Raw genomic sequence first — 24,716 nt, forward strand, 5'->3', positions numbered from 1 at the left:
TTCAGTCTTGTCAAAATAAAGCATTTCCCTGCATGTCAAACATTACCAAAAATATTACCAAATTATCATACCGTGGCGCGAGTTTTATTGATGGTGAAGTCAGCGTTACTCGATAATTGGCTATTATATATATATATATATATATATATATATATATATATATATATATATATATATATATATATATGAAGATAAGTAGTCCGTTTAAAAAAATAAAATAGAGAGAAACAAAGTTAAAAGTTAAATAAAAATAAAATTGTAGCACGTTATACTTCCGCAATCGCATGTGGTTTTTAGAGATTTTTTTTTTCAGTCACCACAGTCTATGGATTTCATCACTGCTAGAACAGGACGCAGCGTGCCATTCAAATAAGGAAATCAAAATAGATCCTTCACTACCCTCAATGGCACGCAAAAGGGGAAATACACAAAAGTGAGGATACTATTAGAGTTTATAAACAATTACCCGTAATTTAAGTATATATGCACATATTTTAAATACTAACTAAATTGTTAAAATAAGCATTAGAATGTAATATCTCAAATATTATAATTCCGGTAGAATGTCCACAGTATTATATTTACAAATTGGTTTTTGCCCTCTAAAGAAATAGTGAAAATTTTCTTTTAATTCTGAAAAAAATTAATGAACTATCACTATTAATTATATCGCTCAGACGTCACCATTCACCAGTTACGTAAAATAACTTTGAGTGAGTTTTGGGACAAGAAATTACATGAAATTTAGATTTTAAATTAATAATAATATTTAGTAAGTTTTCTCAAAATTTTGAGTTATACACCCAAACCTCTTTTTGTACGGTTTTGTGCGATTTTTACTTTTATTTTCTTCCATATCTAATGTATAGAAGAAAGTATTGGATTCGTGCAAATTTTCGAATTCCGAATTTCGACGGATTCGAACGTTTTGAGGTGTGGTGACTCCATTTCGATCATTTTTGGAAAATGCCTGTCTGTTTGTGTGTGTCCGTGTCCGTGTGTGTGTGTGTGTATGCGTGTGTTTCACGTATGTGTGTGATCAGTTTTTTGTTGCCGCTCTACAGCAAAAACTACCGCACAAAATCGAACGAAATTTGGTACACATATGTGCCCCTATGTGAACTTGCGCCCATTGGGTTTTGGCGCGAATTCTTCCAAGGGGGGGGGGGTGGAGCAATGGAACGTTTCTTGAGAGTTATGCTTGCCTGCTATTCTCCAAGAAGTAACTGGCGGAATCAAACAAAATTTGATCCATATGTTTCCCCTAATAAGTACAGGTGATGATTCAATTTTGGTGTCAATAGCTCAAACGTGGGTTGAGCTATAGAACGTCTTTTGTCGGCAATTAAGACTACTATGTCTCAAAGAAATAATGAACGGAATCAAACAAAAAAATTTATCGACAAGTAGCCCTTAGAGGGTATAAGATCTGATTCTATTTTGGCGTCAATAGCGAAAAGGGGGTGGCGCAATCGAACGTTCTTTGTTTTCCATTGTGAGTGCCATATCTCAAGAAGTAATGCTACGTTTTGGATGAAATTTGGAATAAATGTGAATCCATATGTAAACAGGTGTCGGTTCAATTTTGGCGCCAATCGCTACATAGGGGGCTTATTTTTTTTGTGTGAATAAAATACCTTTAAAATTGCAACAATACGAAAGATAAATCGTAATAAACTTTCATCTGCGTATCGCGTGATTTTAATTGCTGAAAAATGACAAGAAAATCACGATGATTTAAACATTTTAACTGTTGCCGCCTTGTATTTGTTAACAAATAAATGTTTGTAATTATTTTAAGCAACGCTTTTAAAATAATTTTCAATTTTCATTCTTTGCTTTGCTTTTGAGATAAATCGGGAATTGGGATGGTCGTTAAGTTTTGTCGTATAGAAATTTTTTTTTGCGAATATTGCTTCCTCGTCAAGAATGGGGAGGGATCAGAATTTTAAGAAAGATATAAGAAAGCTTCGTGATGGCCACAACATACTAGTTAAAAAATGTCTGTGTGTGGGAGTATGTGTGTGCGTGTCACGTATGTGTGTGACCAGCTTTTTGTGGCCGCTCTACAGCAAAAACTACCGTACGAAATCGAACGAAATTTGATATACATATGTACCCCTATGTAAATTTTTGCCCATTTGTTTCTGGCGCGAATTCCTCCAAGGAGGATAGAGCAATGGGAAGTTTTTTGAGGTATGAGTGCCTGTTATTCCCCAGGACGTAAATGTCGGAATCAAACAAATTTTTTCCATATTTTGCCCCTAACAGGTACAGGTGCTGATTCAATTTTGGCCTCAAGTGCTCAGAAGGGGGTTGTGCAATCGAACGTTTTTTGTCGTCAATTGCGACTGCTGTATCTCAAGAAATAATGAACGGAATCAAACAAAAATTTATCGACAAGTAGCCTTTAGAAGGTATAAGAGCCGATTCTATTTTGGCGTTAACAGCTGAAAAGGGGTGACGCAATCGAACGCTCTTTTGTTTTCCACTATGATTGCCATATATCCAGAAGTAATGCTACGTTCTAGATGAAATGTGGAATAAATGCGAATCCATATGTAAACAAGCGTTGTTTCAATTTTGGGGCCAATGGCTCCATGGGGGGCTGATATATTGCTTTTTGGCCTGAATAAAAATAGCTCTACAATTGCCTAGAGCCGCTATATAGATAGGCTGACGCATCAGCTTAAGTTTAGCCATTTTGGATCGGATATTTCAATGTTGCACTGCTTGGGTTACCACAGCAAAGTTTCGGATTTCGCCAAATTTGCAGAAAATAATATTTTATTTTATAAACAACTAGCATTCTCGTACCCGGCATTGCTCGGGTAATGGAATTAGCAGGGGATAACATGCTTGGTGCACTTAGTTACGAAAATCCCCTATAATAATTACTTATTACCTATATTTTTTTCTAATTGTGGGAGGGTTTTGAAGCCCTTGGACTAATTATATATATATGCCCTTGTCCTTAACCGATTCTTTAACTGTCATTAACGATCCTTTTAAAGTATTGATTTTCTTTGCAAACGCAGGTCATCCACATTTTATTGTTGTACCTATGTTTAAGCAAGAACTTCTTTGCTTACGACATTTTTTTTTCTGGTGTTAAAATTATTAAGCTGCTTGATGAACTCAATTTGGAGCAAGCTACATTAAACTGTCCGTGTGAAAAACAGTCTTCTTTTAAATAAATCCCTGCTACTTTTAATGTCTGTTCTTGCGACTTATTAACGGTTATTGGAAAGCAAACTTTTACAGGAAACTGCACTCTTCTAAATTCAAAAGGATAGTCTGTCTGTGATGATGTTTTTAAAAACTTCGTTTCCAATGTTGAAAAAATGAAAGCAAAAGACAGCAACATTATTATTTGTCTTGGGAAAAGCCTCGAAGAATCACGTGAGAAATAAAAACAATATCAAATTTAAAAATTCGCAACTCCAACGAACTATAGGGTGCACTGCAGTCACTGTCTAATGGCCGACTTAAAAATTAAAACAAACGCATGTGGTAACGAAGAAAATGCTAAAAGTGTTGTGATTTTTGTTCGTATGTATGATATTTTTCGTTTTATTCTTCTTAAATTAATTTTCAAAGTCTTGTGGACATTCTGGCCCACGTAGAAAGAAATGAGAATTCAAGAAGCATTACTAAACGTCAAAGATTAATGCAAACTACGTAGTTCGTAGTTCTAAGCAGCTATTTCCACGATGTTAAATTCGATATTTATCAATTCTTGATAAAACTAAGTAATAATTGTGGCCTGACAAGAATAACAATTAATGCTAAAAAATTCAATATGACATTACAAATTATTATCGAAAGAAGATGATACTTTTTTGCCTTGCTTGGCTAGCGCATATTGTTTTGCATTTGTAGCTGAGTTATTTCTCTCGAATTCCCGAATCGGTTAATTTAAAATTTTTCTGTTTCGATTTTTCTAATTTCTGAGCTACGATTTAATTGTGTCATGTTATGCGAACTATCAACAAAATTCTCACGGATATATGGTGGTAGTTTTCTTTTCAGTTGATTGACCATTATTTCTTTTTACTTATCGAATTCTGTAATCTTACTACCATTTTATTCCACTCATGATAAAAATTAAAATGGTTTAACTAAAAACGCGAAATCTCGCCAAGGATACTTAGCTCGCACAATACTAAAACTATAACCCTTAACAAATTTGGCGAAACCTTTCAGCTGAGAATAAAAGGAATAAAGTAAATTCTTTCTCGGTGAAACATTTTTAATTTTGCTCTACGATAATATATTCAAGAAAATATTTTGCATACCGTCCATTCCAACTAAATGCTGCTGTAAAAGATGGTTAGTAAAATTAATTTAAGATTAAAAGAAACTCATATTCTTACAAATTCATACAAAACAATAAATTTTTTTACCTTGTATAACGTCATCCAAGTTTGTTAATCCAGTTTTCGCTTTCACCATTTTCAATCAACTCATATTTTAGAAGGAAATAAGGAAAACTAACATTATTTTGAGAAGCTCGAGAATACTACTAAGGGACGAATTAATTTCTATAGCTGAAAGCAAACTAAGACTCATCGATTGCGTTAATAAATACTCAGAACAATCTGCCTGTGTTTACGTCAACAGACACACGTGGAACGCAACGTGGCAATGTTTTAGTTTCATCGGCAGTTTTGTAAATCACCGCAAGGCAGCGTATTCGAGCGCTGGAGTTCCGAATTCGCTATCGACAGAAGTTGAGATAAAGTACTGAATAATGATTTGAATGGAGGAAAGCCTTCGAAAATAAGGAATTTCAATTTCAATTACAGATTTTAATTTCACAGAAATTAAGAGGTTTTAATTAGTTTCTCCCGAACTAATTGATATTTCGAAAAATTCTTTCTTAGTGGATACTTTCGTAATCGTGTGGACATGCCTGCGAAATTTCAAGTATGAGGCTTCAGCGGTATTGGTTGTGCGTTGATATATATATGTTATCTCAGGACATTGATTTTTCAGTGAACAATCACCAACGCGATAACTCGCCAGAAAAGACAACCATTCAAACACGCGCTCCGATTCTAAAAGGCTAACCTTACGTTGATGCGTCGGCTCGTATGTATAGGGGCCTTACAATTACCACATTAAGAAAGATAAATCGTAATAGACTGTCGTCTGCATATTTCGCGTGATTTTAATTGTTGGATAATGACCAGAAAATCTCTATGATTTAAACTTTTTAACTTTTGCCATCCTTTGTTTGTTAACAAATGAATGTTTGTTTTTATTTTTAGCAAGGCTTCTTTTCGTTTCTAATAATAAAGCTGAAGGTTCAGCTTTGTAAAGCTGAAAGTCTAAAGCTGAGAATCCGGATCTCTGTCTGTCAGGATCTCTGTGAACGCGCATAGCGCCTAGACCGTTCGGCCGATTTTCATGGAATTTGACACAGAATTAGTTTGTAGCATGGGCATGTGCACCTCAAAGCGATTTTTCGAAAATTCGATTTGTTCTTTTTCTATTCCAATTTTAAGAACATTTTCCCGAGGAAAATTATTATAAGATGGACGAGTAAATTACCAAGTTATCATAACGTGGAACCGTAACATGGGCAAGCCAATTGGCGAAAAATTCATCATACATTATTTGTAAATATACAGGTGAACCAAAAAACCTTTTACTTTTCTACTACGGGCAAAGCCGTGCGGGTTCCACTAGATTAAAATAAATTTCAATTTCCATTCTTTGCTTTGCCTTTGCGATAAATCGAGAATTGGGATGGTTGTCATGTTTTGGCTTGTGTAATTTCGTTTTTGTTGGGAATATTGCTTCCTCGTCAAGCATGGGGAGGAATCAGAATTATAAGAAAGATATAAAAGAAAGTTTCATGACGGCCACAACATACTAGTTTTTTTTTTTTTTTTGTGTGTGTGCGGTGTATGAAAATTATTTATAAAATGAGTGCGAGGTAGTACCTTTAAATGATGACAGGGGCATCCCGATGGGAAATCACTGAACCTCCCAAAAATTTCTTTATTCAGGAAATTTTTCGAGAGTTGGCAAAATTATCATCATTTGGTTTATTTTGATTTTGTTTAAATATAACATTTTGGGTTATTTTCTACGTGAGACTTTTTTTATGCAGTCCCTATCCACCGCAGTAAAAAAATATTTTTAAACTGTATTGCGAAAACAACTTTTTAAAGTTTTGAACAATTGTTTTACGCAATTTGTTCATGCGGTCCCTATCCACCGCTTAAAAAGAGGTTTGGGTGCATTACTTCTGTTAACGGAGTGCAATATGAAACTGACACTGAATTCTGGGAAAATCACATATATGTGCGTTTATTAATTCCATTTTTATTTCTTTGAATGCACGGCGAGCCTTAAGTTATTTAAACTCTTGCCCTGCTCTACCCTGAAATGTTGGAATGCGTATAACAACTCAGGCATCAGCCAATGCTTTCCTAACGTGCGTCCTATTATGAAGGTAAAAACATATTTACAGAGGAGAAAAGGTCTCGAGCAGTTGAGGTAGGTGACCAAGACAGTGATTTCTGGAGCTTTTGAAGTTTGATAACATTAAACGTAATAACATTAAACGAGTCCGTTTGATAACATTAAACGTAATCACAAGAATCGGAGATTCTGAGAAACGTTCATGTTAACATCAATTACCTTGTAGATTAGTTTTACTGTTTATGGAAACGAAATAGTTGAACTCTCTTAATGCGATCATGTTTAATACGAAATCACGGCTAAAATGAACACTTTGTTCGGTAAGTTTGGTTTACTATCTAATTACATAAAAAATTTCACGTATAATACGTACATTGAATTGAAAATATATGCTAAGACAAACAAAAATTTCTGGCCTCTTTTCTTAAAATATTCGTGGCTGAGTACTGTATTTTTCTTTTTCAGAAATTATTTATATTTTTGTTAGGTACTAGAAGTGCCGATGTGTATCGAGAAGAAAATATTAAATACTTTCCATAAAAAAAAAGCTCACATTTGTTTATCCGTCGACATTTTAATTTACTCGAGATAAAACTGGTCACATTCTATTGTGGGTTACAACCAATTATTCGACGATTATCGATTATTGCCTTCCTTTTTCAATATTTTCTGAAAACATTCATTTAAAAAAAATAAGTGATTTTTTTTAATGTACTAATAGTTAGATTACAATGTGTGTATTAGTAGTAATATATTTAAAATATAAGTAAGCATTCCCCTTCTTTTTTCATAGCATCACTCATTCACGGTTGTTACGAATAACGGCTAATACGAAGAAATTCGTAGGTTTTCGTCAGTTCGTATCAACCAAGTTTAACAGTAATTATTTTATCATTTAAATTATTTAATTTTTTTTTACCGAATTCAGTTTAAAAACTAGCCAGAAGTGGGAAAATTATAAACAAAAGTAACAATTTTTATTAACTTTAACAAAGGTTCAGGTGAGCAATGTGCTTTGAAGTAATTGAAAATTTAAAATATTGCATTTTAGTGTGATATCTTTAAGCTTTGCTACGACATGAATATTACTATATGAGTGTTTCACCTCTCAGTTATTCTGATCACGCGATGTAATTCAAATACCAGCTACTCCTAAATGGGGGAGCACTGTTGCAAACTTTATTAAAATATTAAAGTCAACATATGTCAGGCTGTTGTTACAGCCTTTGCTTCCATCTACTCAATCAGGGAGTTTCAAAGAGACTGGGCAAAATATACTATATGTAGTCATTTTCTTTTATATTCTATGTGAATTAATGTTTTTTTGTGTAAAAAATAAAATAAAAAAAATTAAAAAATTTTTTTTTGAATTTTGACATCTTGAATTCAAATTATGTTTTTCGCAATCATATGTTTTTTTGCAGGCTTGTGTGTTGCTTGTGTGCAGGCATGTGTGTGTGTGTATGTGTATATATGTGTATGTTTGTGTGTGGATATGTGCGTGTGGGTGTGGGTGTGTGTGTGTGTGTATGTGTATATATGTGTATGTTTGTGTGTGGATATGTGCGTGTGGGTGTGGGTGTGTGTGTGTGTAGGCATGCACGTGGGTATGTGTGTGTGTGTGTGTGTAGGCATGCGTGTGTGTATGTATGCGTGTAGGATATGGGCGCAATCTGGAGAAGGTTTTCGCTAGAGGAGCATCGTGAGGCGGTCGACGGTGGTGCTGCAGAGGGTGCAGGCGGGAAAATAAAATGATAGGACCTCAAAAACAGTCAAGTGAGAACAATGAGCAATGTGATTGCTCAAAACAAAAACTTACTTTGTAATGAAATTGATTTTAATTAAACAAAGCACCTGCTTTTTGCTTGTTTCACTCATAACTTTTTAAAGTTCTACCTTGAGTTGATGCAATGCATAAAAATCACAAGAGTTGCGCTATTGTTTTCTCAACGCGTGTACTACTACGAAGGTGAAAACATATTTACAGATTAAGAAAGAACGTCGTGTTGAGCAGTAATTCTGTATCTCATTACGACGCCCTTAAAAGGGAACACTAGATATTGAAAATTATCTTATATAGATGAAATAATTCATTTTTCAATTTGAAGTAACTATAATTATTCAATTCATAACAAACTAGGTGCAATTTCTTTAAGGTTATATCCAGTGTTGACTGCTTTATTGCAGTTTGAATACTTTAAATGGCTACACTCAATATACCGAAAGCCGAATTATCACTACCAGAGACTGCAATTTTGCCCTTGTTTCTCTCGCTGGGGAGCTAAATTTACTTTAGCTATCAGATTCTTGATGCTCTCAGCTTCAATGAGAAGACATCTACTTACAGCACGTTTATTCACTTTTACAGACTGATGAGTCCATAACAAGAACGAAACTGCAGTCTCTGGATGTGGTAACTGGGGTGTTGGCATATTGTATGTAGCTCTACCTTTTGCCCTTGTTTTCGGACGGTAATATAATGCTTAATAGTTTAAGTTGCTACTTTATCCATTTAATGCTTGCACCATTATATAGATAAGTGTTAAATATTCTTGTTTCTCTTTCAATTTTGCTTGATAAAAGATTAGTCTTGAGATTTGTTTGAAGCTTTAAATAGTCACATTGTTTGAGCTGCCAGACATAATAAGTCGAGGAATGCGATTAAAAGTGTAATATTTCAGATAACTGACCTTTTACAAAATAAACAAATTGGACATTTGTTTTAAAAAATACAGTAGGTACATAATGAAAGGACATTGTATCTCTGTGACACGCAAAGCGCCTAGACCGTTCGACCGATTTCATGAAATTTAGCACAAAATTAATTGGCAGCATGAGGGTGTGCAGCTCGAAGCGATTTTTCAAAAATTCGATATTATTCTTTTTATTTCAATTTTAGGCATATTTTTCAGAGTAGTTTAACAGGGGGAATATTTCATTCACATTTTTAAATTTTAAGTTATTTAAAAAATTGAAATTTTCTGCATCAGATGCAGTTTGTTCGAAGTTTATACGAGCATTCGGAGATCTACAGGAATCGTTGAAAAAAAGCAGACTCCAAGGCTTACCTTAAGCAAGCCATAATATTCTAAATAATTAAGCTCGAGAATAAAATAAAAAATTAAAGATAATTTCTGTTTTGAAAGTACATTTCATTCAACTTTTGTTTATTACCATGGCTACGTCTTTTATTCACTTTGATTGCTTCATTTGTTTTAAAAAACCTTTTTCAAAAACATACTAACTTTTGCAATCCAAATCCTTTTCTTTCATTGAAAAAAAGTAAATTGAAATATTTTAAATGGTAAGAAAAATGGTCTGCCTTTATTTTATTAGTTTTTATGGAATTACGTTAAGTACATTATTAAAATATTGAATTACAACCTTCTTTCTAGATCAGTGGTTCCCAACCTTTTTCACGTCGTGACCCCTTTTTCACCAACTAAACTTCCCGCGACCCCCTATATGTAATAAAAGCAAAATAGTCCATATTGTTAAACATACATTTCGACACTGTCGAAATTTTTGCGTCCTAGCAGTGGTTAATGCGGGATTTGGTTTTTGGAGAAGCCAAGGTCATAAAAATATTATATAGTCTTAGTGTCTCCAACTTTCATAAGGTTTTCTTTTAACAAGGCCGTCGAGAGGTCAAAAAAATTAGAAGGAGGGCATTTGGCAGACATTCAATTTTTTTCAAACGGATATAGCAAGAGAGAGATAATCCAGATTTTTGCTTGGGGGGAGGGAGAGGGGGGGGGAGGAGAGTGTCATTTACTAGCATATGAGCATTCGAATTTAGATAATGGGGTCGTTTCCAAGATTTTAAAAGTATTTTTTTCTGAAAGAGCATGCTTAAAAATATAGGATCGGACCATTTTTTAAATAATTTGTTTAGGTTTAATATTTTAAAAAAATACTTTAATCGGTGCATTTTCATCGTTAACACTTCTACCGACGACATCACAAATGATGAAATGACATTCACTGTTGCCAATCACAGAGCGCAATATTTAGTTCACATCTTTACTCACGTGTATTGGCAACGATATGGTTGATAGCAAGCGTAGAGCGCAATATTTAATTCGCTTCTTGATTACCATTACGTGGAAACGCGGTAGAAAAATGCGTCAAAGCGCATCAATTGTTACGTCATAAAGACCACGCCTTGTTTAAAAAATCAGAAAATTTAAAAAATCAATTAAAAAATAAATGTTGGGAAAATGAAATTATTTTCTAGTTCCATGTTTTTTTTTTTTGCTTATTCTACCGATTTCAGTGACTGAAAGTAGTACTTTTGACTGAAGGAAGCAACCCCATTGCGTCATGTAAGTGGAGAAAGAGAATTAACAATATGAATCTACAGTCGTAAGTCTAACATTCGCAAATATCCTCTCCACCGGAAAAGGTTCGAAATTATAGTTTTAACGTTGCAATTTACACGATCTCTGGTGATATTCGGTGGAGGAGAGGTTCAGGGACTTTTCAGAGGTTCCGCCTTTGAAATTTCTTGAAATTGACATCCTAAAAATGAGGTTTCAGACGATTTTCAGCGATAGTGTAGGAGGGAGAAGGATCAGGAATGATGTCTAATTTTTTGGAAATAAAAATAATACGTCCCAAATAAGTTCACTACAAAACGGCACGAACTTGAGGGTCACAGATCCTGACGAAATTCTGGATTTAGGTCAGTTCGCACTAGATATGAAGTCAGGTAAAGCGGTTTGACTGCATAGGCCCGAGTTCGGCTGCAACAGAGGTTTAAAGTTGCCGTTTAATTTCAGAAAAAGCAATGGTTTTTCCTTTGAAATTAAACTTTCTTTAACCTTTTCTTGGTTTGCATTGCCGTATGTGTCAATTAAATGCATTCACACTATCCCCCCCCCCTCCTTTGTTCTGACAAGAGACGTCAAATGTCGTCGGAGGGTAGATATCGTTCCTAAGTTTCAAATTCCTATAAAAACACTATTGCAACTCTGGAGTCATGCAAATCAGTGTAGTTCAGATGGCAAAATTGTGAGGATCTTGAATTTGGATAGACTTCCTGATTCAGGTCAATTTGTACTAGATATGAGCCCAGGAAAAATAGTTTGAGTACATAGGCTTTAGTTCGGCTGCTAGGAGGGTGTAACTTTGCTGGTTTGAACCCGGAACTGCTATAGCCTTTTCTTTGGAATTTGAAATTTTGGCACAATATTTGCTTTCTTAACATCTGTTGCGTCTCTAGTTAGTACAACGCAGGAATTTATTCTATATTGTGAATGCATTCAATTGGGTGATACTGCCATGCAAAATCAAGAAAAGTGTAAAAAAAAGGTTATTTTCAAAGGAAAAACCATTGCATTATGGAGGTAAATTAGAAACTTTGGACCCCCATTACAGTCGAACTAGGACCTATGCAGTCAAACCGCTTTACTTGGGCTCATATTTAGTGGGAATTAACCTAAATTCAGAGTTTCGTCCAGATCCGTGACCCTCAAGGTTGTGCCGGTTGGTAGTCAGTTCTAGGCCATCTTTGTTGAAGCTAAGGGAAGAAAGGGGGTTGGGGCGACTTTCCCCGGAAAATTTTTGAATTTGAGGTTCCAAACACGTAATTATAGGCCATCATTGTAAATAATATGAAAAATGTTTGGATTCGGAGCGTTTCCAGCGGAGTTTTTCGAAATTGAAGTTCCAAAAACGAAATTTTAGACGCGTTATAATGATGCGGGGGAGAGAGGATCAGGAGTACTCCCAAGGAATTTTTTGAAATTAAAGTCCAAAAGCCAAAACAGTAGATTGTCTTAGATTACAAGGACAAATGTTCCAATTTTCTCACCCGTAATATTTTTGAAATTTAAGTCCTAAAAACTAAACATGAGAATTTATTTCTAGTTTTTTCACAAGATGTGCCAGGTTACACTCGATTTATTCTATTTTATTCACCACCAGCATTATAATTTGCTTTAAGAATAAAAAAATTCTCTTATGGCTCAGAAGTTATTCCGAATTCTTAATTTTTTTTTCTAATGTTGTTTGTTAACAAAAAATATTTAAAAATGTATAATAAAATCAAAAGTAAAATTTCTAAGACAACAAATTAAGCTTGCATTACGCATGCCTTTTGTGATAAGAATTAAAAAAAAAACATTCTACAGTAGTACACTGTAAAAAAAAACTGTAAATTTTGAAGAAGTTATCCGTATTTTTTACAGAAAAAAACTGTTCGTAATAAAATACAGGATTTCTCTGTTTTTTTGAATCTGGAACCGGTAATACTTTGTTTTTCTTCGAATCTTCGAAATTTCGCCCGCGTGTTTGGGATTTTGGTTCTCGTGCTCGAGTTTTTGATCTTATATTTATTTAAAGCGAGTAAGTCTTAAATCGTTTGCAACTTCCATTTCATTGCATCCTAATCAATATTTTATTATTATGTTTTTTTGTCATCTGTTACTGAGGCATATTCGGAAATGTACCTTTGTATACATGCATTTCGTAGTAGTATAGTAAATATTGAAATGTATTTATGAAAGCATAGTTTCATTTTTTAATCTTCTTAAAATAATAAATCAGCTTGAATAAATAATAAAAATACGGAAGATTTCTGTAAAATAAACGGAAGAAAACTGGCGTCCTGGCTGACAGTTTTTTTCCGTAAATTTTACGGATTTTTTTTACAGTGTAGGAATTTGACATGCTCCATACATCCCTAAACAATAATGTTACATTTTCGTTCCTTATTTTCCAGATTCCAAGAAACTAAATTGTATAAATTCAAAAATCAATTTATCTTCCGTCTGATCATTAAAATTAATTTATAATGTGTTTCAATAAACTAACAAGTTCATAATTTTTAAACTCCTAAAATACATTACCAAGCATAATATTTTATGTTCTCTAAGTTATACAATGCAAAAATGCAAAACAATTTTTTAAAAAAAGGTCTTCTGTTAGCCAAAACGGATATTAAAAAAAACTTTGCTCTTTTTAGAAAACTTGCTCAAGAACAGTACTTTCTGTAATCATTCTGTATAGTGTCCCATAAAAAACACTTTCTAGCTAAAACCATACTAACATTTTCTTTCAATTAGTCGAGACTGCACTGCATACATAAATAAAAAAAATTAAATGAGAAACAAAGAGAAAAAAAATAATTATCGGCTTTTGTTTATCTAAATTAAATAGGATACTTATATTTTTTATTTGTTAAAGTCTCGAAAATGGAAGAAAATGTATCCAAAAATAGAAACTATATCAAATAACAACATACTGAAAGGCAGTAGGAATGGACGCAAAAGAAAGTTAATGTATTCGGTACAGTTAAAGTGTTAAAGAAGATTTAAAGGTTAACTCACACTACAAAGATAGTAACAGCATATCACATTGGCAATGTTTAGGATGTATACAGAGATATGGAATATTAATCAATATTCGCTAAGTTTAACTTCTTGAAATCTTTCTCACATTCTCATTCATACGAGTCCCATACCTACCTCCTATAAGAGACGGTATGGGACAAAGTGTTACAATTTCAAATCAATGACAATTAGATCAATAGTTCAGAAAGTTTTGGTCGACTATGAGTTTTTTTTTTTTTTTTTTTTGTGGGAATCATGTCCTACTCTTAGAAAAATGTGTCTTGAAGGAATATTTAATGTAAATAGTTATATATGATCACTGCTAAAAGTTACTTTGTTACTTTAAGTACGCATTTATAGGAGCAAAGGTCTACATATTTTAGATTACGTATTTTAGAACAATGCATCTGCTTAGTACTTTTTTCTCCAAAACTTGAAATCATTGCTGCCTCTGTAAATTTGTTTTCTCTTTTACAATACTATTTCCGTCAAGAAAACAAGAGCACAAGTATGTGTCGGTGAAATGATAACTTAAATGGCCATTCTAAATCCTGTTTGCTCGTTACAACCTCTGTTGATGCTATAAAAACTTCGGAACAGAAGAAAGAACTCCTAAATTGATCTTCTAAAAAAATATCTTACATCATCCAACCAAAACATGCACCGAAAAAGAGAGAGAGTGAGAGAAAAGCATGAAAGAAGGCTTAAGTATCTCAAAAATATCGAAGGAAAAATCAGAAATATATAGAATAATTGAAAGTACATCGAACAGTTAAGAATTAAAAAGTAGTGCTTTGAGATGGGGGAAATTTGTGTCTGTTGGTCGGTCTGTCTGCCTGTTTGTATCCTTCCCCAGAACTTTTGTGTGAATAGTCAAATTAGAAATTTTTTTTATTCTTCGAACGATCTCGGCAAGGACGCCTCATTCCAATATTGCACTATTTGATCAGAACAAGTTTTCGTTTAATTTTGTACAGTTAAACTTAACATTAGCATCTACGGGGAAATTTAAAGTAAAAATCAATCCAGAACGTGAAATACACTGGTGTGCAAAAATTAAGGACGAAGTCGAAAAATTAGCATATCAACTGAACGAAGAGGCAGAGCGGACAGAAAGACCAATTAGGAGATTATGTAAGGTGATGTACGGTAGCACATGCGCAGACATGCAGGCAGACGTAATGGGGGAGTGTCTGAGTAGTATAAAGCATGTTGTCGGTGTAAGATCAGTATTTCTGGCAAAGAGATTGCACGCCGTATAGCAGTTAAAATCACACCGAGTTGCTGCCTCAGCGAGAAATGGCGAATAATGAATCTGTTAGACAACATCTGGATGTTGTCTAACAGATGTCTCCCGAGGTCGAATCATTGGGAAGTTGGAGGAAGGCCGTAGTGTGACAAGTCTGGCTGCAGAGTTCGGAATTGCTCACAGCATCGTTTCACGACTTTGGAAACAATTTCAAACTACAGGAACAGCTATCCGGGGGTTCAGTAGTGGTCGTCCACGAGGAACCACACCCGAAGATGACCGGTATATTGTCTTACAGGCCAGAAGAAACAGGCGGCAGACAGCGGGAGAAATCGCTAGACACACGACACTGGCGACTGGACGACCGATATTGCGTTTTACCGTGGCCAGAAGACTGCACGGTGGTGGTCTGTTTGCACGACTCCCTATACGGTGTGTACCTCTAACGCCTGCCCATCGGAGAAGGCGTTCTCTGGTGCCGGGAACACCGAAGTTGGAGAGACAATGAATGGGGACGAGTACTCTTTACGGATGAGAGCAGATTCAGTCTGAGTAGCGATTCTCATCGCATACTCATCTGGAGAGAGCGGCGAAGCCGCAATCATCTCTCGAACATCATTGAAAGGGACAGGAATGGAGGTTGCGGTGTTGTCGTTTGGGGAGGCATCGTGCTTGGTAGTCGTGCAGACCTTCACATCTTCGACGCAGGTTCAGTCAACGGGACCCGTTATTGTAACGAGATTCTTCTTCCATATTTGCGTCTTTTTAGAGGCGCTATGGGTTCGCAGTTCCTTTTCATGGACGGCAATGCACCATGTCATCGCACAATAGCTGCCGAACAGCTCTTAGAGATTGAGGATATTGAACGTATGGATTGGCCGGCACGATCTCCGGATCTCAATCCCATCGAGCATGTAGGGGATTTTCTAGGCAGACGCTTGGCAGCTGGTACCTTACCACCAGTAACGATTCGGGAGTTTCGATTGGCGCTGCAAGACGAATGGCAGCAACGCCTCAACAACTATCTCATTGACACCCTCATTCTCAGCATGGGCAGACGCTGTGAAACCTGCCTAGCAGTCGGGGGAGATCATATCCCTTACGAAAGACCGGATGTTTCTTGCTGGACACTCATCACAGGGATGTTTCGGCCTTCAGTCGCATTGCGCTCCATGCTACGTTTTCAATAAAGCTACTTTTTATCCCTCTGATTTCTCTTTTAGTAAGTGTTGCTTACATTACACATTTCCTTACGTATTGGGGATCTTACGGTATTAAATGTGTTGATTTGGAAAGCTTTTGTACAAAGTTATATTGAAAAAACCGTCTCGTCCTTAATTTTTGCACACCAGTTTACGCTTTGTTAGAAACTTTTCTTAAAGAAGAAAATGTGTGAAAAAAATCTTTTTGATTTGAAAATTTTTCGTTCAGTTTTGAACAGTTCAAAAACCCTTAACATTAGCACCTACGGCTGAACTGAAAGTCAATTTCGATCCCGAAACTTAAAGGCGGATTTTCCTCAAACAAACTTTGTTGGAAACAACTCTTGATGAAGTACATGTATAAAAATAATCTTTTAGATTTGAACAATGTTTCTTTCAGGATAAAGCAGTTCAAAAAACTTTAAAATTCGAGCTTTTGGGAAAATTTAAGGTCATTATAGATCCCGAGCTTAAAAGCGGATTTTCTTCAAGCAAATTTCGTTGAAAAAAGCTCTTGGTGAAGAACATATTTTTTTGAGTCATCTATTTTAAGGGTATCTTTTAAATAATTAAAAAAATTACATTACTGACAACGCAAAAAAAAAAAAAAAAAAAAAAAATCTGGCATCAAAAAATTGAAACAAAAAATTAGTAGATTCGAAATATATTCTCAATTTCTGGTTTCGAGAAGTAGAAAAACGTTTTCAATAAAAATTAAAATACTATATTTCGTAAACTTAAAAACATAAACGCAAGTCAGAAATAAAGATGGCTGAATCAAAATGAAATAAATTCAAAGCACACATTTTCTTACCAGGACTGTGGAATCGATGGGAAAATGACAACTTCCCGACTTCGACTCCTAGAATTTAAGGGCCTTTACACTCCGACCCTTGTATTTCAAAACTATTTCAACTCCAACTCCACATCTCAGATTCCGACTCAGCAGATTTTGCAGAAGTGGACTCGGAAGGAAAATGTCCAATTCCGAATCATGGAATTGTAAAGTCTTCTGCTTCCGACTCCTACTCGTTTCCCTTTCCGTGTTCAGCTCCGCCTCCGCAACTTCAAGACAGACTCTGTAACCCTGGTTTTTACTGTGAAATAATGTGTTTGTTAAAGTTATTTGCTTTTAATTTCAATCTGAAGTCATAATTTATTGATTTCCTTTTTAGCAATGAGAAATAAAATGAAACTTGGAGTGTTTTATTTTTTTACAGAAAGGAAGAGCTGCGCAAACGATTTAATTTTTTGAGAATTTTTTTTAAGTTACTATTTATTTAACGATAATAACGAGTTAATATCTTTGTGCTTAAAAATTAAATGAATGAGTTACCAACATTTTGATGCACAAAAATTGTAAATTATTGCAAACACTCGTTTCGGTGTTACAAGGAACACCTTTTGAAATGCAAATAAGTGTCAGCTTTTGGATAAAATGTCATCGGAGGAATTCAGTGCATTTTGTTTTAAATTTTCGGCAACGGAGAGAAATAAAACCCTAAGCGCTTTATTGTAACCCAAAATAAAGAGAAACAAACGATTTCATTTGTTTATAAAATGTATTTATTTTGACATACTTTTAATTTTTGCCCTTTTTTTTTATTTTTAAAAAACGATTATATAATTTTTTTATTGAAAAATCTATTAGCTGCACCATTTAAAAGATGCAAGTACTTTTTGTTCGGTTAATTTTTTTTACATATCTTTTTTATCAGATGAGAGGGGCACATTTTGTTTTTAGAAACCAGCTTAAAATTTCAAAAAGTTGTGTTTGACATAATTAATTTGCACTCTTAGCCAAATAAGAGAATATTAATTGCATGCTAGAAAGTCGATGTTGGTTTACGCGAACGTAGTTCTGTATGGAACTTGTTACACCTTAATTTAACAATGCATGCTAAACTGTATAACAAAGGACAAGTTAGGAAGCATTTATTTTGCTCCGTAGCAGCTCCAGCAGTGAAAGTGTATTTAATTTTAGCTATCATTTCACATAGTCTTGTTGCAGTTTTCACGGCAGAAGTTGTATTATCAAGGAAAAAACATATTTACAGAAGAGCAGTTCATTTTTAATGAGAAAAGATATAACATATTTGGGGGTTTTGCAGGGCGTTTTGCACACCAATTGATACGTCCGTTACCATGGATTCGCCTAAAAGCAATATTATCATTCTGAGTTCCAAATTAAATGAAGAGATCAAATAAACCGGTGCATTTTTATGATTCCACGATCCATCACAATTCCGTGTATAACTGAAGTGGAACGTGTCATTTGAGTTATCCTTTTATATTCTTAAGTTATAGTTTTCTTAGCAGAAGCACTATTAGCAAGGGAAAAACCTATTTACATAAGCACTAATGTTTTTCCAAGTGCTTGAGGAAATGGAGCTAAACTGTAGGTGAATTTATTAATCCCGACATTTTCGTTGATTACTGAAGTGGAATGTCGTATCACTTTTGCTATCCTTTCATATTTTGAGGTTATAGTTTTCCTAGAAGAAGTATTATTATAAAGGAAAATCCTATTTACAAAATCACTGCTGTCATTCTAAGTGCTTAAGGAAATGAAACTAAATAATAAGCGAATTTTTTAGTCCAACGATCCACAACAACTCCGTGGGTAACTGAATTGGAATGTGTCACTTTAAGGTATCCTTTCACATTCTTAGGTTGTAATTTTCATAGCAGAAATATCATTATTAAGCGAAAAACATATTTACAGAAGCACTCCAAGTGCTTGAGGAAATGGAACTAAATGATTGGTGAATCGTTTAATTCCCACAATCTGCAACAATTCCGTAGATAACCAAAGTGGGAATGTGTCACTTCGGATGTCCTTTTGCTTTCTTATGTTGTAGTTTTCTTAGCACAATAGCATTTTTTAACAAGGAAGAAACCTATTTACAGAAACACTAATCTCATTCCAAGTGCTTGAGGAAATAGAGCTAAATAATAGGTGAATTTATCAATTCCAACAATTTCGTTGATAACTGAAGTGGAATGTGTCACTTTAGTTATTCTTTTACATTCTTAAATTGTAGTTCTATAGGCAGAAGTAGTATTATCGAGGGAGAAACATACTTACGAAAGCACTACTGCCGTTACAAGTGCTCGAGAAACAACTGAAGTGGAATGTGTCACTTTAGTCATCCTTTCGCATTCTTAGGTTGTAGTTTTTTCTTTTTTTAAAGTTGAAATAGTATTATCAAGGAAAAGACGTTTACAGAAGCACTAATGTCATTCTAAGTGCTTGAGGAAGTGGAACTTAATAATAGGTGAAGTTTTAATTCCTGCAATCTGCAACAAGTCCGTCTATAACTGAAGTGAAATGTATTACTTGAGCTGTCCTTGCACCTTCTTAAGTGGAGTCTTAGCAGAAGTCTTATTAGAAGTCTAGTAATATCGAGGGAAAACGTATTTATAGAAGCACTACTGTCGTTCCAAGTGCTTGAGTAAATAGAGCTAAATAATAGGTGAATTTATTAATAATACCCACTATTCCGTCTATAACTGAAGTGGAACGTGTCACTTGAATTATCCTTTCACCTTCTTAAGTTGTAGTTTTCTTAGCAGATGTAGTAATATCAAGGAAAAAACATATTTACAGAATTACGCACGAGAAGTATTTAGTACCCGAATTATCCTTTCACCTTCTGAAGTTGTAGTTTATTTGGCAGAAGTAGTAATATAAAGGGAAAAACATATTTACAGAATTACGTACGATAAGTATTTAGTACCCGAATTACCCTTTCACCTTCTTAAGTTGTAGTTTTCTTGGCAGAAATAGAAATATCAAGGAAAAAACATATTTACAGAATTACGTACTATAGGTATTTGGTACCCTGGGTTCAGTTAAGAGACTTAAATGACGTAATATCACCTTCAATAACAGCATATATTTACAGGACCTGAGAAGTTTTACAAAACAACTTCGATAACACATTTTAAACATTTAAAAAAGAAAAGTCATTCGATTTATTTTTTTAAAGTTACAAAAACTCCTGCACATGTAAACACGACTCTTCACCCACTGCCCGTCAATGAAGTAACTTCACAGCACACCTATCAGCTCCCATATCACGTAACACGTCTTCTGGGGCCCCAGCCTATTCCCGGCACGCGTTTCGTAATGGAAGGAGAATTTCATTCCGCGAAAAAATTTGTCACTGGAAATTCCGAGATAAATAGATCGAATTTTTCCCTCAGAGGTGCAGGGGGTGTAAAAAGGCAGCAGCGGAATGATTTTGCAGATATTTGGGAACGACTGGAAGGGGTTGGAACGAAATGGCTGCGGCATCCGGTGACGCATCGGGATGCGGCGGAGCCTTTTCATCAATGGGGCGGAGGGGGCGTGGTTCCATTGACGGCACGTGGGTGGAGAGAGAGGGGCGCCGCGCCAGCTGTTTCCTCGAGTCCACCAATCAATGGGCGGCATCGATCGTCTCATTCAACGGACGCCCCCATGAATGAACTCCCCCGCGCCTCCTTTTCCGTGCCAGTCTGTTTCACTTGTGTTTGACGCGCAGGAAATGACCCAACTCGAGTTCCTTTTTTGAATCTAACTTGTTTATGGACCATTTGAGGGAAACTAAAACAGCGGGAATATTGACTTTGGTAGTTATTCTGGTTGAGAAACGTCAGAACACTAATACAAATTATTAAAAAATTTCTAAACAAAAATTTTCTGAGTTGAATCCTCCCCTTTCCCTCCTAAAAGTTAAAATGTACTTGGCTACCGAAGTTAAACACCTCTAAACACAGTTTTCTTTTGACCACTTCGCTCTTTATTTTGAAGTAATTTTGATGAAAAATGAAGCTCCTTGACTGCCTTGGTTATTTTTCCAGAAAGAAAAATTTCTTACAGCCGAAGCATCACGAAACTTATCATGTCAGAGTTTGAATGGTATAATCGTACAGTAGTTTCCAAAAAAGAAAAAAAAATTACCTGATTGTCAAAAATAAACTTCCTCTGTTCAGAAAACCGTACAGAAAGTTCTATAGGTCAAAATGACATAAAATTTGAACGATAGATACACCACGCGCTTGAAACGTCTTGTCTAAAGCATTAGTAGAACAAATAGACAAAAAGTAAAACTAACGCGCGCCCGCAAAAAAAAAAAAAAAAAAAAAAAAAAAAAAAAAAAAAACATTTTTACATAATTTCTGAGTCCTGTGTTTCTACACATTGTCTACACAATCGTTTGGAACCGAAAATTATTTGATACGCAGTCGTATGCAATAAAATTTTCTCATTTCATGAGCTCGCTGATTCATTCACAAACTTCCCTTTCAGATGCGATAATGTGGCGGGTTGGGGGGGGGGGGAATTTCCTTGCTTAACCTAACACTTAATGAATTCCTTTAGTCAAAAAGCGCAAGGGCTGAAAACAAGAAACTAATTAGGGTAGATAAAATAAAAACTCTACTAATTTTCCGTTCGCTGGAGAAAGTTTGACGGAACACCTGTTTGACGCCAGAATGAATAGGAGGGAGGTTCACCACACACGATATAGACGCTGCAATATGTTACGTTCGTGAAATTTCGGGTTGACAAACGCTTTCAGTGGTTCAGTGACGTGGAGCATTTTCTTTTTCGCGTGCTAGAGTCACCTGTCGGCACCTTTTCGTACTATTCGTTTACTCGATAAATGGAGAGCACGTGGTTTGAAGTATCTTTAGGTCAAATTTCACATCATTATGACTAGTTATTTCAATACCAGTACTTCGAGGTATTTTGCAATTTTGAAGTACCGGTATTTGTTGTGTTAAAATATCGGTAATTTCGGTATTAGTTGAAAAAAAAATAAACAGTTTAAAAAAAAGAGTTTTCAATTTAACTTATTAGATATCTAAGTTTATTTTAAATGTATATTTCTTCACATTCATGATATAGTACATACTAAAATCAACTTACTTATGTAAGTGTTTTGCTTAAAAAACATGAACTAATAGAATATCATAAATAACAGTAGCAGAAAGATGGCAAAATGATATTTTCACTACTTCACTCACTTTCTTTTAAAATTCCTTAAATTAATTTCCCTTAGAATAAAGTGTAATTTTGAATGAATTTATGCTAAGAATAATTTATTCTAATCATCCATGGCAGTAATACTTTATGTGTTTTTTTCTTTTTTTTCCTCTCAACTGCACTGAATTTCGACAATAACTTTTTCCTGTTAGCATATAACAAATGGCAATTTGCTGTCACCGGTATTGGTTTGTTCTCCTGCATCGCTCTTTAGCTCTTTATACATGGCAAGATAATATTTAGAAATTATATAGTACCATAAAAATTTGTAAAGAGGTAAGGCATAACCAACTGGAAAAGATTTTCAAATGTTTACATAATTATAATTTTAAAGAATTTTGAAACGAAAAGAGAAACCAATAAAATAAACTAACAAGCTCAAATTTAGTTATGTTTATCAAACATTTCCGTGTGGTCTGTTAACACATACCTATCTTGGTCAAGAGGAAGACATTGCAGATGATGTTAATATCGGAAAAGTATGGTGTCTCGAAGAGGAGTTGCAACTAGCTATAAATTCAAATAATAATAATAATAATAATAATAATAATAATAATAATAATACACGCAATACAAAAGAAAGACACACACAAACCAATTTATCCAAAAATAATACGCAAGACACTGAATTATTTGAAGATGAAAGACTTCGAGGTAATTGCAGGATGTGTATCACGCATTGTTGACAGTACTACCAACCTGCGGGAATTCAGAAAGAGTTTCTTCGACTGCAGGAAAGTTTTGCACTACAATGAGCTCCAGATTTAGGGACAACGTTAAAGATGCTTTATGTTTCTATTTTCAAAAATTTTGCATTACGAGATTTGTTCCTTGATTTTATATTTGATCATATGTTTTCATAAATAATACACATATACGGCGCATTTCATAATTTTTGCTCAAAGTTATGAAATATTTCAACGAAAGAAAATGTTTCCTATAATTTTTAAGAAATTTCTAATACCGGTATTTCGATATCACGTTTTAAAAAATACCAAATACCGGTTTTTGCTCCGGTATTGCACTCCCTAGTTATGACTCATATGGCGCCCTATACGGTCCTCTGAGTTGGGAAATGCAAGTTTGACAACCCTGTAATTTTTCTGGAGTCAATTGCTATATTATAAACCGCTAAAACAAAGATAACTCAAAACACATGAATTCAATAGTCATATTAAATATTGAAAAACAAAAAAGGGCTTTGAGATAAGAAAAATGTCTTCCTCTCCTTATCCCCAGTAATGTTTGCTCGAGCAAGTGCCTTTTTTTCCGAAAGATCTCGGTGAGGACACCGCGTTCTCGTATTTATTTATTTTTCTATTTGAGTCTGTTTCCGTTCAATTTTGAACAGTTCAAAGAAAAATTTTAACATTAGCATTTACAAAAAAAAAAAAAAAAAATAAGAGAATGGTAACGCTCGAACATTTTTTTTTTGTTCTAAGGATCGTGGACAACATTTCATTTCCATATCTCTTTCTGATTCGAGCAAGTTTCCGTTCAATTTTTAACTGCTAAAAAAAAAGAGGAAAAGAACAAAAAAGCATTAACGTCAACGGGATAATTTAGTTTTTGCATTTAAAGACCCATTACAGTAAAAACTACTTATTTAGTACCCGAAAATTGAGATCATTGTGCAGGTTCTGAAAAAATTCTTATTATCATTATTTTTTAAAATTTATAAATAAAAATTACAATCCCATTTCTTGAAGGCTTAACATTGATGAAAGTAAGAAGTTGACTGAATGAATCAAAATGAAGGTATTTCAAATCACAAAAGATTTTTTTTTTTGTTAAGATTTCTGAGAAGATTTTTTTATAATTTTCATTCTCAGTTTCAACTAAAGTATTTTATTTTTTGGCGACTGGAAAAATGAATTGAAAGTAGAAACACTTTATGTTTTACTCGAAAGATAACTGCAAGCGATTTTACACCTTCGTACGCTCCTTCAAAACTCTTCCAATACTCCTTCATTCAGGAATTTTTTTGAAGGGCCCTTCATACTCCTTCATTTTGGTTTTAACTCCTTCAAAAATCCTTCTTTTTTAGTTCAAAATTACAAAATTTTCTTCTCTGACAATAACTTCGATCGACAACTTAGCATCGTCACAAAGGCAAAGGTATAAGGACGATTTTGATATAGTAATTTCGTATATTTATATTCTTCAAAAAATGTGAATTACAAATTGATCATAGAAGTTGAAGGTGAAAATATTATTAGGTGACTAAGACATTTCATAAGTGCAGTAAAACATGCTTAAATGGTGCTTGGTTATTTTTTCAAGTTTTATGATTGTTGCTTTTCCCTCCACCAAACTCTCAGCAGCAAAAGTCAGTTTGTCTAATTATTATTTAATAATTTATAAGTATTTTTCAAATGTACTCTATTTAGTGATTGTGTTAAAAAAAGCAATTGTTTAGTAAATCGCAGTTATGATATTGGAAAAAAGGTCATCCACATCCA

The sequence above is a fragment of the Uloborus diversus genome, chromosome 7 (genome assembly GCF_026930045.1).
Source record: "Uloborus diversus isolate 005 chromosome 7, Udiv.v.3.1, whole genome shotgun sequence".
NCBI classification, from domain to species: Eukaryota; Metazoa; Arthropoda; class Arachnida; order Araneae; family Uloboridae; genus Uloborus; species Uloborus diversus.